A 15,734-nucleotide genomic window follows, 5' to 3' on the forward strand; every position below is an offset into this window, starting at 1 on the left:
TCTAGGCTGCTCTTCGGGAGTATAAGACCGGATTACTAGTTGAGTTTCCTGTACACCTTGATCTTTATCTTAAGATGGAAACAAAACTAGAATATACTTATCTGTGAGATACAAATTTGTTTATAAGTTTTAGACTTTGGGTCGTAGAAACTCTTAGTCGTGGGTGAGATCAGCTAAGGGAATCAAGTGCGTAGAGTCCCGTTGGGATTCAAGAGGCGTAAGGAACGCGACTCTACCTTAATCGGTGTGAGACTTGGTTAGGTCTCAACTACATTCCAGGCCGAAGTTAACTTGTAATAGGCTAGAGTCTGTAGTGGTTTAGTGTGGTGTTCAAATATGGACTAGGTCCCGAGGTTTTTCTACATTTGCGGTTTCCTCGTTAACAAAATTTCTGGTGTCTATGTTATCTCTTTTCCGCATTATATTTGTTTATCTAATTGAAATATCACAGGTTGTGCGTAGTTTAATCATAGTTGATAAATACGACCTTGTTTGTTGGATAGGACTTGATTGACACTTGCGCATTGGTCTTTGGTACCGTCCAAGTTATTTCTCATATCAATCAGTCTCACGGATTTCTATCTAGTTGATTTAATGATTGTATTGAGAAAGAGATAAAGCTCTTTGATATCTTTCTTGATTGAGTCTCACTTTTAAGTTGGTGCTCTCGAAATTATATTGGAGTTTAGTCCATACAGATTGTCGAACGAAATATCGGGTGTGGTTGGTATACCCCCGCGTTTTCAATAATCTTCATGCATAAAGGTCGTGCCGACACTAAGTGATTTTGTTATAGCATAGCTCGGTTGAACCCACCAAACGTTGGTATGCCAAGTTTGGTTGTCATATTTTTGTGAACCAAAACTCATTTAAAGAGTCGCTTGATTATGTACTAGAGTCAACTTCGTATAGGTTAGCTTGAAAGTACTAGGATATGAGACATTACAACTATTGCGAAGACTTGAAGAAGTGAAGAAGTAAGGAGATACAAGGACACCATCATCCTTCCACTTGAGGTTAGTGATATTTGACTTGAACTGTTTCATTCCCTAATGTATCTTTCAAGTCGTGCATATTGAAAACATAAATGCGAAGCATGAATGATTACACTCTAGTTAGACGTAGTATTAAGGAATACAATACGAAGTATGACACTTATATTTTGGACTTCGTATATAAGACATCGACATAATCGTTTGAATGCTATTGTGATTATGTATGGGTATGAGGTGAAGATTTCATCCTAGGAAACAATGTTTTACATTCGTTTAAAGGAAGTAAATTCATGAACTTGTTTCGAGAATCGAAAGGCAAATCACTAGGTTTATTGGTATTATTATTCATTGCATATCTTTTGAACTACCAATATGTGTGATTAGTATAACCGCCCATGACTTGTTTATGTTCTTGGTAAAACTATTCACAAGGCCTGACTTTTGTATTGGTATGACTTTTATTAGTGAAACCGATCTTAAGTAATCACCTGAGATGGTATGATCGATTTAGTGTTATTGGTATGACCAACTCTAGGCAAAGGGGAACCGATCCTATGAAGAGGTGTAACCGATCACAAAAGGGGAATTGATCCTTGTAAGAGGTGCAACACGTTTTTAGTAGATGGGGAAACTTATCCTATGAACATGTACAACAAGTTTTTAGTGAAAGGGGAACCGATCCTATGGACATGTGCAGCAAATACAAGTAGTTACCATAAGTATGTGGGGAACCGATCCTAGTACCTAGTCAACCGAATTTTTGGAAAGCTAGTGTGACGATGCACAATACTCACATGGAGGTAGAACCGAAACTTGTTTTGGTGGGACCGTGAAACCCATGATTTGTGATTGAGTGTTCTTAATCAATCACATAGTTCTTGAGAGTCAGATGAACCAATTCTAAACTCGTTTGGAAGTATGGCAAATCTGTTTCAAGATTGTAAGTATGAAAGAGGACTTACAAAGTAATGATGTCGACATTATTTGAACATGTGCAGTAACGCTTATCTTTTATTGTTCAAAGATATTCCTTAATAGCTAAAGGAAAAAATCCCGAATCGAAAAATAAGTTGAGAATCTTTTAATTAAGGTTTTTAATTTTATTTTTGGAAAATGAAAATTGGTAATGTGCATTTACTAATTGGAGATTTTCTAAGAGATTTTCGGTCAATGTTTGGACAAAGCATTTCCAGGAATTATGGAAACCGAATCTGGAATATATTGTGTATCTTGAGAATATTTTTGATTTTGGAAATTCCTTGGTGTCCAAACTTCCTTGGTCTATAAATACCAAAGTTTTCATTTCTAGCAAACTAATCCTCAGAGCCAGCAAAACTACCTAGTTGTGTTGTTACTCGTGGAGCCACCTATTCTTAGAGGAAAGTAACCTAATTAGGCGAAATATCTTACAGCCGCTCAGTTTAAAGACTTCTGTGGGATTGAGAAGCTCTATTAGTACCGTTGGTGGGAAACTAGATAATTGTGGTTTATTATTAGTTTTCGATTGATTTAATTGACTAACGGTTGTTGAACTTTGATTGCACCTAGTTTGTTTATGCTTGAGAATCTTCTCTTCTGATATAAGATTCACTCAAACTAGATCGAAGTTTCGACGGGGATCTGTAGACTGTTTGTAGATCTAAAGACGTCTTGTGATAATCCATTGTTAACAGACTCCGTTTTGTGCGTGATTGATCACAAGAGATTAAAGTTGATTGTGTGCAGGTGTTTATTGAAGATCTAAGAAGATTGAAGACAAAGAAGACTTTGAAGATTTCTGATTTGGGTTCATAATCTTTGGTGTGCACAATACTTGTTTCGGTTAAAGATGATCCAACTATAATCAGTTTATCCTTGTGGTAGATTGGATTGATTAGTTGAGTAGATCGGCATCAATACGTTTCTTTGTGATTCAAGGTATTGATTGTAAAATCTAGACGATTACTTCGGTAATTGTTAGTAGATAGATCTAAGGACCTGACAAAGGAGTTTATTGGGATAAACGGAAGAGCATTTTGTCGAACTCAGATCACTTGGTTGAAAAGAGTTTCTACCAAATAGATTTGTTGTTCCTTTACTGTTTGGAATACGAACCAAAGGAATTGTTCCAAATACGTGACTTATTACAAGTTGGAGGCGTGGGAATACAGACGGAACTAGGTGAACTATAGGTTTAGTTGCTTGGTTTCAACTATACGAAGTTGGTTTGATTTTGTATAGCGGCTTAATCCTGAGAGTATTCAATTCTGGACATGGTCCCGGGGCTTTTCTGCATTTGCGGTTTCCTCGTTAACAAAATCTTGATGTGTCATTTACTTTATATTTCCGCATTATAATTGTTTTATTATAATTAAAGTAAATTTCACTTTGTACGTTAACAAGGCACTTGATGTCAAATCCTATTGGTTTCGGTCATTACCGTACCTTTATCAAGTGAACACTTTGTTGTTGTATTGTCTCGATTCACATCCATAAGCGATCACACAAAGTGTATTGGATTTCTCCACTTGTCTGATATAATTATTCACGTGTTAGGTCAGTCCGGACTAACCCTATTTCAAGTGGACGCTGTGTTGAAATAGTCCTTGAGTGATTGTTGCTCCAAGAGGTTTATACACAGGGAGTCTTGTATAGGTTGTGATCAAAAGTTTAAGATTGAGGTATATTTGGGTACCCTTGTCTTTTCAGATTTTTATACTTTGATTTCTTTTTAGCACATAATTTAAAGTTCAGGCCCATTTAAACGTTGACTTGTATATCACAGAGTACATAGCATTAGTTTATCATCACGGGGACCTTGATCTTCTTCTTAATTTTACCAACTTCTTTTATTTCATTAAATTAAACTTAAAACCCTTAGATTTTCTATCACTAATTAAACTCACTCATCTAATCTAACTAGGACTACTAAACCTATATATTAACTAAGATGGAGGCAATTGATGATCATGGGGTAATAATGGTTGTGATTCAAGCACTGTCGGCATTGTCGTGTGACAATATGTTGCCGAATGTATTTTAGATAGAGGGTATTTCAATTACTTCATTGTTTATTTATCTTTTTTTATTTTTTAGTATCCCCCAATTTGTGAAAGTATCCCCAATCATGGATTCTTATTAATGGTTAACTAGTTACAAAGAGAAGATGAGACCGGCTCAAATATGCTCCCATGGAACAAAACTGAGTAGGAAAACCTAGGCGGTGATTATGTTTTTAAGTGGTTTTGTATATGGAAGTAAATGAGAGAAAAAATATAGTAAAAACAGAAAAACTTATTTATTCTTTACTTTGCTAGAATTATACTCCATCTAGAAGTTTCATTTCCACATATTATTTTAAATATAGACAGTTCAACGTTTTTATATCGACTTGTACGAGCAAGTCCAGTGGGACTTGATAAAATTTCCTATTTGATGGTTCACGTGGATAGGCTAACTCGATTTTGGAATAAAGTTTCTCGGGAATGATTTAATAGCCTCGGTTCAAATTGATCCGATCATCGGTCCAACTTGATATGGTCGGCCAAGTCTTGGTCAGCAACTAAAAATTTGTATACCATTAACCAACGACCATATTATGATTTTATTTATAGAAGTCACCTCTTATCCAGTAATTAACACACACAACTAATATTTATTTTCTAGTTTCAAAAGAATTCATCAAATTTCTTCAATTTATTACTTGATTTCAATATTTCAATCAATTTTTTTTTGTATGGATATTAACGAGCAAATGCATATAAATGCAATAATCTTTCTCTAATACCAAACAAGTGTTTATGCAGCATTTGCATCAAATTGATGAAAATCAGACGATGAAAGAATGATCACCAACACAATAATAAAATTGTGGACAGGGTAAATGCCCCGAGCTCTAGAACCAGCACTAGTATTGAGAAGAATATATACATGGAGATTCCGGGAGGAAGGCTACCAATAGATGACACATGATTCTTTTATAGATGGGTGGGTGTATTTTGATGAATATTTCCAATATCGACTTCGCATTGCCACACCACCTGGTCATTAGGATTACTGGAGAGCTTTGTAGGGTAAACCCTAAATTCAACTACCAATTTGATGCGAGAAATATACTGGGACATAGTCTTGAACAAAATGTCATAACAACACTAAGGATTTTGTCTTATGGGTGTCTAGTAGATGCTGTGATGATTATATTCATATTGAAAAGAGAACATTATACCAAAATCTTAGTATGTTTTGCAACTATGTATTCAATATTTTGGTCAATGTTATTAACGACAACCAAAGCAAGATGATGTCGAACGACTACTAAAATAAAATGCGCAAGAGGGGATTTCTCAGAATGTTGGGTAATCGTGATTGTACGCATTGGATGTGGTATGAATGTCCTTATGTTTGGGAAGGTCAATATAAGAGCCACTAGACAAAACCAATTTTTGCTCTGGAAGCGGCGGCTTCGTATGATTGTTGAATATGACATACTTTTTAGTTTTTGTTTTACTTCCAAATTTAAATAATGATATCAATATTTATCATACATCCCCTTAGTTTGATGAATTGAAGTATGAAACTGCTTCAACTGCAAATTTCACCATCAATGGAAAAAATTATAACATGGGATATTTTTTGGCAAACATAATTTATCCAGCGTGATCAACTTTAGTTCAAGATTACACTAAGATACCCGAGGAAAACAACGATCGAAGGTTCTTTAACAAGAAGCAGATAGGGAAAGGATGTCGTACGAGTATTTGAAATTTTTAAGAGGAAGTTCCACTTAATTTGTGGACCATGTCGTTCGTTTAAATCATTATAAATGATTAGGATTATGTTTACCTGCATCATTTTCAATAATATGGTAATCGAGGAAATCCAACGCCAGTTGGACAAGTTATCCAAATACATATTTGAGGCGTGATGTTGGACCTCATCGTGGAATGCCCGCAAGAGAGTATAAAATAGTGGAAATATAGTTCAAAACATAGGTTTATATTTAAGACTAGGGGAATGCGCACAGTGGGGTTGAATGCGGAATAAGGCACCCTCACAATCTTTAATTTTTTTACTTTTTAATTATCATTTCAATTAATTTATATCTTTTAATGTAGTTTGAGTTGTGTAATGAACAATCCTTGAGACTGGAATTTTTAAGTATTACATTTGAAATAAATAAGCATTTAAATTCAAAGCAAGGATTATATTGATATTAAAACTACCTATTACATCGGAAAGAAAACGAATTAATATATTACAAAAATTTAAAACTAATTAACTAAGTATTATATCCAAATTAACACTAATAACTAAACCAGTGTAATGCCACCATCGATATCCTCATGTAAGGGGTCTTCGTAATCGGCATAAATGTCAACTGTTGTTGGGTGTTGTAGGCATGCCTTCTTTGCCTGAAGTTCATCAAATTCATCTTGTCGGATTCGTAGTTGTGCAGAATTCATCCTTGACGTGTCCATTCTGAGAATTCCTCTCATGTGCACATTAAGGAAAAATTTTCAACCGCTTTACGACCTTTTTCTTTTTTGTAAGCCCTTTTCTTATGCTCTATTATTCTTTGTGAATTTTTTTCTTCATATTTAGACTCACAGAAAAAGTTTGAGATTCTGGGTGTAGAAGGTGTAATTTTTGAATTGAAAAGAGTTGAGTTTATAGAAGAAGAAAATAGAACCGTCGGATGAACTAGCATTCCTTTGCCAAAATTCAAATTTGATGAATTTGAATTTAAAATAATAATAGTAAATTTCAAAATTGATGTCCAATGCTCATTCAAGGATTGTCCGATCAACCAAGATTGAGTCGCTTGACTAAAGTTAAGTCGATCAACTCAGCTTGAGACGACAACCCTTTTGCGCCGCCCACTATGGATATGGACTATGGAGTGGGAATGGGAAAATTTGCTCCATGTATAGCCCACGTTGTCCTTGCTCTAAGGCATATTCATATGCACATGCCCAAAAAACATGTTTGGCATACCAGGTGGCATGGCAAACAAGTTGCACCATTATGGGAAAACCACGGAGCGACAGAGTTTCCAGCGAATGATCTTGACAATATCACCAGCGATAAAGTCTTTATCGCCAGCGCTACCATGAATATCGCACGATATTAACTCTAGCGCTAGCGTTATAATTAATATCGCCAACAATCGACTTTCTAACGCCTATAAATACTGCACCGTCCCATCTATTCCCTCACATTTTACCTCATCTTCCCTTCTCAACTTTTCTCTGCTCATTTGTTCTCTTCGCTAAGAAAATTCTATTTAGTTTTACTTCCTAAACATATGTGGCAAGTGAGAAAAGAAAAAGAAACAGAAAACTAAAAGGGTCTACTAGTATCCCTGCCAGTGGATTAAGTTTTGTTGTGGATAAAGAATATGAGTTTCAAAATGTTAGAAAATTAGCTGGTGATGGTGTACTCCCCATGCACATATCTAGCCATCCGAAGCGAGTTAATTCAGTCAATCTAAGAGGTAGATGGTCTGAATTCCATACGATGTTTGGGTTACTTCCCCTTGTTGTTCAAGAGAGAGACCGAAGATATCCTTGGCGACATTTATATCATATACATCCTAGAAACCACATGACTCAAGGAGTTCAAGTTATATTCGAACGATGGTGGAAGACTATAAACACGTTCTTTTTCAAAGATTGTGAATGCGGTAAGAAAGTTTTTTCTAGTAATTAAATTTTTAGATTATGTTTTTTGTTTTATAAATTCAACAAACTCTAATTATGGTGTAGTAGGGTAAAAACTGATTGTGCTGAAAATGGTAAATTGGGTGTGCCGTCGAGAAACGAATCTAAACCCTAAATAAATGTACTTCACAAGAGTACTTTAGATTCGAGAGATCAATCTGTAAAATTCTGGCCTAAACTAAGAAATGGTTGTTCCAGTCATGCTTCGGTCACAAAATGAAGGAGAAGAGTTGATCTTAGGGAGGGAAGCAAAGAAGGTGTTAAGATTAGAATGATGAACTATGAAAGTGTGGTTGTTTTATGACTTGTATCAGAATGTAGAACCCACTTCCAGAATGTAAGATATAAGTTCTTGGTGTTTTCTGAATACTTGTGTTAATGAACTCTTGTCGTTAGAAATAGATTGAAAATCTATTTATAAAAGTCATAGTCGAACACACACTGATCTTATAGGAAGTGAAAGTACTTGAGTGATGGAGAAATGGAGATCGTGTAGAATGGTAAAAACCACGTCCCTACTATGAGGGGAAGACTGGTTGGTTTTACTCCCACTACTTTTCTACTGCCACTAATTGTCCGTCTTTCCTGACACTTTCTCGTAATGGGCGTGTTGCACGCCGCACGTTGTAAACCGCCAGACCAATACCCTGATAAACATCCCCCAGTTTGTGACATGTTTGATGTCTCGAGTATTTTGGTACAAAATATGGAGCAAGTTACACAAAGAATGTAACAAGTCTCACACGTTATTTTTGAGTGGGTCTTACTTGCAAGACCTAATTATTTCGACCAATCACGCGCAAGCTAGGCGGCAGGTAGTCAGTCGTCATAGGAGGGGGATGACAGGTAGTCATCATGGCATCTCATTGGTCGATCCAAATTAGATCTAAGACGATCAAATCAGCTATCCAAGTTGGGTGGTTAGATATGATTTACGGAAGTTTATGTTATTTCATGAAATTTCATAATCAGAAAATTCAGATGTTACACCCTCACTAAAACTGTTGTAGAATTCTCATACGAACTCGGATTTTGATGATCCGCTCCTCCATTCTTATTAAAAAAAAATTATTGTCTTCCTACTCGGGAATATTTAGGTTTTGAGCTCGTTTAGGAGGTGAAAACTTCCCGACAGTAAAAACTCAGGAGGAATTCTGTCAGTTTTCAGCCATGACCTAGCTCGCCTTTTAAGATGTATCTTTTAGATCGTTAATCCGATTGATGTGATTTTTTAGTATGTTATACTAGACATCCGTATGAAACTTTTGGAATATAGATCATGTCCATATTCTTTAGAAGTTGCTCCCAGTTGTTCGGCCAACCTTGGGTGATATTTTGGATATCGTTCAACCTAGTTAAATCGATCTGATTGGTGAGAGTGGATCATGTAGGCTATAAGCAGGTAGATATCATGGAGCTTGCAACTTAGAAGCAATTTTATCGGCCGACGGAAAACCATCTTTAATTAAAAGTGTAGATTACAGCTTCAGAGTGATCTGATTGGTCGATGGGAAAGAGGGGCCGACAGACAACCATCTTTAATTAAAATTGTTGGCTGCGGATTTGGAGCAATTTGATTGGTCGATGGGAAAGAGGGACTGGAGGCCAGCAACATGGGGCATGGCCGGTTGGTGATAGGCAGCGCAAACTAGGGCAAATCGGTCGGCCAAGTGAAGCGGTCGTGCTCCTTTTTCCGCTGCCTTCATTCGTCGCAATTTCCCTTTATTCCTTATTTTCCAAATTTTAGTAGGATTCTGCTACCACTAGTTCCATGATGGATAAATTCCCTAGTTTGCCTAGGTTTAGTCTCGACCAATAGGGATCGACATATTGCGCAGGCCGCAAAAAACCTAACTTTTGTATATTGGTAAAATTAGGTTAAACATTGAATTTTGCGAGTTGACACAAAATTAATCAATTTTGGTGAATTGATACGAAATTACTAATTTTTTATCTCAGAGCGCAGCGCAGCGTGCTTCTGACTGAGTGCCTTCATGTGCATCTTAATGTTGACATTTCGGGAAACTCATGCTACCCATCTGCGAGTAAACATTAATTGTCTGTCAATATTAAGAGTTCAGCCGGGGAACATAGCATAGATACTCAGCAAGCTCCGGCATTAATGAATAATGCAGCTAGGAGCTTAAATACTCATTAGTCTCTATACTAATGAACAATTCATCTAGGAGCTTGAGTTTCAATACAATATGAAGAGAGGCATATGCACTCATCATATTTTTATATATTCTTCAAATTCCTTGCGGAATACATACATATCATGGTCTACTACTTCTGATGCCGGGACAGGTAGACAAACTTTTACAGTTTTCGCCCTAAAATAAAAACCACCATCAACATTAAGTCCCCTTCTTAGCACGTAACAGTGACATTGTTGCGGGGTAAGCACTAGATGGTGACATACGAAAAATAAAATTAATAAGATAAAGTAGATAGATGTTACTCGTGAGATATTAGTTGGTTTGGACTTCTTTGGCAGTCGTACTGGTGAAGTAGCTAGCGAGATGAAGAAGTCCTTTCCGGATTTAGAAATTCTTCAGGTATAAAGGGATATTTTTCTCTTTCCTGTTTTGCACGAACAACGTGACCAACCCATCATCGTATACGCCAATCGATAGCAAGGTAAGTTTATCTCGTCTTCGTTTTTTTTCCCGTTGTTGTTGTTGTTTTTGTCAAGTCGTATTAACTTATCAACTCTATTGACAGCTAGAAGCATCCCTTTCATTAATATCATTGGTAACAACAATTAGTTGAGTTTTGACAGCGGCGGCAGGACAGATATCAGCAGCAAGGCCAGCAGAGAGACGAACATAGAAGAAGGAGCTCGAGGTAGGTACTCTTCTTCTTCATATGTTTTTTTGAGGTATAAACCCTAGTTGTATCTTAGTCGTGAGTGTAATATCCACGAGTAGCTGATCAAAGTTGAACATTTAGCTTGGTGTGAATGACTTTCTTCGTTAGCAGCGGTAGAGTAAGCATAAACGGCAACGAAGCAATCTCCAATAGTTATGATCGGCAACAAGGGGAGCAAAGAGAACTCAAAGTAAGTGTTTTTTTTCTGTTTTGCACGTGTAGCCCCCCAACAGTAACCGAGAGCGTAAAAATTTTGTTTGGATAGGATGTCACCTGGAGATATTTTTGCTGCTAAGCAATGAGGCATTGATGATTCCAAAGACATGCCAAATACAAATGATGACTTCTCCAAAATGTCCTACATGACTGTTAGGACTCATCCTGATCACGTAACGATTCTTCTTCCTGGCCCAGAGGGTGTAGAATCTGTACCATCGATCTATCCTGAACGTGTAATAAGGTTTTGTCTCCAGAAGAATGAGTATCCAGACTCTCCAGTGGATTTCAAAATTTTCCAAATTCCATTCAGTATCCTCTAGATAAGGTAGAGGCAGTATCCGGGAGAAATAAGTTCAGTCAAAGAGGATTGCAGGTGGCTCAAATAATCTTGCTCAACTTCTTCCATAATTTTAATGTTTTGGGAAGATGAATGCCTTTGTTAGATTTGCGCTAGCTGCATGTAGTCAGGATGACAATGCATTCAAGATACCTTCAGAAGAAAAGGAGAAATCTAGTAAATATAGAATCGCTTCCATATGACAACGATGAAAACCGAACAGATTCAGGATACAATGACAACGAAGGCGGCACTCTCCATTATTTGGGATGATGTTGCAGGAAGGACCGAGAGATAATCCAGGGATGGAGGCGACCGATGATGTTGAGGATGTGACTGCGCCCTCGACCCTCAATTTGGTGCTCCTCTTGTAGATCATGTGTTAATTGGAGGGTTCAGCGTGTCAGCTAAGTATACCGAGTTGTACGCCCGAATATGGAAGAATTATGGACACATTTCCACGACCAACTGTGTGGTACGATCAGGCATGCTTCTTCTGAATGAGTGGTCGCAAATCGAGAGTATCATCAAGACATGTGTGTAGACTTCGGGTTTAATGTTTCCTGGTTATATGAAGGGATTTCCAAAATCCAAAATTCGCGAACTGAAATGGATAGACTTCCTTCCATGAATCTCATTAATCATAAAGAATTGGAAATTTGAGAAGCTGTCTCAGGAGTTGAAGTTGAAGCAGGCTGCTCTTCGGGGTATGAAAGGTGTTTTCTCCAGGAAAGATGAGACGTTCCTTTGTGGTTTGATTTGGTTTTGAACAGGTAGGCGATTGCTTTTGAAAGAATATAGGTTTTGTTTTGTGAAAGAAATGATGCTTCACTTGGCTAATAGACTGAAATCCTAACTATGAATGCAAATTGGTGCAAACATTCTGGAGGAATTGTAAACATTGTATGAAAACAAGGTAAATACTAGGGAAATGACAACATAACGTTTTAGGCATTGACATGATCATCTATCGTGTATTGTTGCTCCTTCCAGCTTGTCAGTACCAAGGAGCTTGTAATAGTAACCTTGTATGATTTCGGCAACTAGGTAAGGCTCCTGGTACTTTACCTCCAGACTTCTTGTATATTGAGACTTCTTTTAAACATTTGATAAAATATTGACAGGGAACAACTTCCTATTCACATCTCCTAGTCGCAGTTGGGTTGATGATCGAATCAAGTCCCCAATTATTGATGAGATGAGGATTATCCGGTCGTAAAAGAGGTTATTCGATAAGACTTACTTGTGCGTGGAGCATCTGTATGTACGATCTTGCATTTTCAAGAGTGATGCAGTCGTAGGCACTTATGGACTTCCCTTCGTAGTCCCTCACTATGGTTGGACAACGAGTAGCTCCTCGCTTTGGAATCCTTGCATCCTTCAGAGTCTGGATAGTGCCAACGTTGAGATCAGTGCCTACGTCAATTAGCACCTTTCCAAACTCGATATCTCCAAGATGAGCAGTGGTTAAGATCCCCAGTCATATATGCCAATCATGTCTTCCAGAAGAGATTTGGGCTTGGGGGTAGTTTCATCGATCGAAGGTAGTCTCTTGCCCGATACAACACAATTTAGAGTGGCAAAGATATCTTGACGTTGTTCCTTGGAGAAATAGAGAATTTCACATACATGCTCTATGGTTGACTGTACAATTTTATAGATGGAGTCCCCAGAAAGCATGCAACAACTTATAATAGGAAGATGGTCTTTGTATACTCCTTCAGTTCCCAGTTGAAGTTCCCATAAGTCGATATTCTCCTGCAAGATGCGCTTCAATCTATTGCAGTCGCTCGTAGGATGGTTGACGAACCTATGAAGGCGACAATACTTGGGATCTTCCATTTCTTGCTTAGTTGGAGGACGTCTGATACGAGGTGGTTTGATGACGCCATGATTAGAGATTTAATGGGGGTTGTAGTAGTAGTGGTAAGGATGATTTGAACTCTAAGACTTGTGAAGGTGAAGGATTTTTAGATTTATAAAAATTATATACAAAAATATTGACAAATTGGTAGAGAGGTACTGGGACTAGGATTCCGCCAAATTCATTTCTTAAGGTTCAAATAATAATTCTTTTATCAATAATAGCTCGAAAAATATATTAAATATATCGACTCTAATTTATTTCCAAGATAGATTCTCAAAATATTAGGTGTAAATGTTAAGCATGAGACATCAAATCATCTAAGATAAGCATGACCCATCAAATCAAATCATAACTAATTAATTTAAATCATAATTTCAATTAAAATTAATGCAAAAGTCATGAAAAGAATTAAATATAATTACCCAAGTGTGAAATAAGGCTTCCTCCATCGCCCCAGTTTGGGGTTTAGCTCCTCATATTAATCATAATCTCAAAATACATGTATAAAGCTCAAAAGTTGATTAAAGGGAGTAAAACAATTGAACAGAAAAATCGCAACAGAAATAACTGTTGCAAAGGCGTTGTTCAACCGTTACAAAAGGAACGATAAAAAGCTGAAGTGTCGTTGTCGCGCGTTGTAACTACGACTGTCAATAAACGACGGTTCTTGCAAGTCTGTTCTTCGTGTTCTTCATCTTCATCACGAACAGCAGCAGCAGCAGCAGAGAATTGGTGATTCTTCCTCTGCAGCTTCCTCTCTTCTCCTCCCCACTCTCGACACCCTCTCTCACTTCAATTGTACGTGTATTTATAGTGAATTGAGGCCAAAAATCCGACCATTGATTGCGTATATACTCTCTTTAATTCGATTATTCCTCGCTGCCAAAAATAGAGAATAATTGCCATTTAAAGAATTTTCTCACGTCAACTTGCTTCCTGCACGCTCCCATTCGACTTATTCACGCCTCAACACTCTTCCAACGCCAGCAGAACTCCCCCACGCACACAAGAACTTCAATTTTGCTCGTGTTACAGTACACGTGCTCTGTTTTGGGTGTGTGAATCATACCGAAAATTCCAGCCAAATTTGATCGATCATGTCACCCATAATATGTTCCTTAACCTATATCACATCTCTATACCAAATTTGAGCCATTGAATCGACCCATAACCCCTTCATTTTGACGATCGAAATTCTGTCAGGAGTGAAAATGGTTTTCCCGCCAAAACACGAATTTGAATGTTGAAGATGATATGCCCCTTATCCTGAACTGAGGTGCGAATAGAAGATGCCTTGGGGGTGACTTGGGGGTGCCCCTTAGTAATTAGGTTACCCCTTATCCAAAAGTGAGAGTCTGAATAACACTTGTCCTCCAGGTGCCAAAATCAACTTTTCGAGCCGAATTTTCCAAAAATGTTTATTTCCTAAAAATACATAAAAACACAATATTAGTACAAAAAAAGAGTTCCAACAATACGGACATTGAGGACAAATTAGACACAAAAATGTGTCTATCAAATACCCCCAAACTTATTATTTGCTAGTCCTCGAGCAAATCTAATCTAGAAAGTAAAATGACTACACTTAGCACGTGCAGCAAGCCGTTAAAACACTAGGTGGGCCTAGTGGCGGAGTGTTTTCTCCGGAGGGTTTACGAGAGGTGTACCCACAAAACCTTTACTCCAGACCCTAGCTATCTACAACGAACCTTGGAAGGCACTAAAGAATCTCCTTGGTTGGATTACAATACTACAGGAGGAAGTACCCTGATGCGAAATTCCAATTGTTGTACACGAGTTTACACTCAAGCATACTAAAATTCATATAAAGTGACAGAGCTCTACTCAGATTGTTGCACTATGGACATCATATTCGGAGTCAAACTAATCATATGGAAAGAAAAAAAGAGATGGAAATAGAAAAATGTAGATGGTTTTGATGTTAACCAAATGATCGATGTTTCACATATCTGTCTGAAGGCCACTGCCAGAATGAACCTATCCTAATGGACTGCGATACCGGCCTGACTAATATCAACACAACTGGCATATACAAGGGAACCAATGGTCGATAACCTAACTCTAGGTCAACACAACTGGCATATACAAGGGCACCAGTGTTCGACTTTATTGAATTTATTCCTTTTGGTCAAATAATCTGGTCTCATTTTTTTTTTTATCTCAATCACTCTAAGTCACCCTAGCATTGGTAAAAACTTGAATCGTGAGCCCCACCTAATCACTTAGAGTACATAGTTTAAAAACAAAATAAAATAAAAATAGAAGTGAAAAGGACTCAACGAGATATGGTGAAACTATCATGTTATTTCTAACACCTGAGCTCTGTGCTTTTATGAATAGACTCTTTAGATGTTTCCATCTATTTAGATTGGTTCCTCAACTCCTACAACCAAGATGCTTCCATCCACTTAGATTAGTTAGTGCCATCCTGAATACGCATAAATTTCTATGCTCTGGAGTTTATTTATTGCAACTAAAAGCTAACAAAAAGTTTCTTCCCCACCCCCAAACTTAAATCTAACATTGTCCTCAATGTTTTAAAGATGAAATTAAAAGCATGAACAAGGAGAAACGGTTACTATTTGAAGCAAAAGAGTTAAGGAAGGATATTACTGTGTTGCATGAGATTGGGTTACCTCCCAAGAAGTGCTAAGTTTAAAGTCTTCAGCCAGACTTAGAAAAGGATTGGTAAACTCGAACCATAAAGTAACAGACGAAATAACTGT

This window comes from Papaver somniferum, chromosome 7 (assembly GCF_003573695.1).
Source record: "Papaver somniferum cultivar HN1 chromosome 7, ASM357369v1, whole genome shotgun sequence".
NCBI lineage: Eukaryota > Viridiplantae > Streptophyta > Magnoliopsida > Ranunculales > Papaveraceae > Papaver > Papaver somniferum.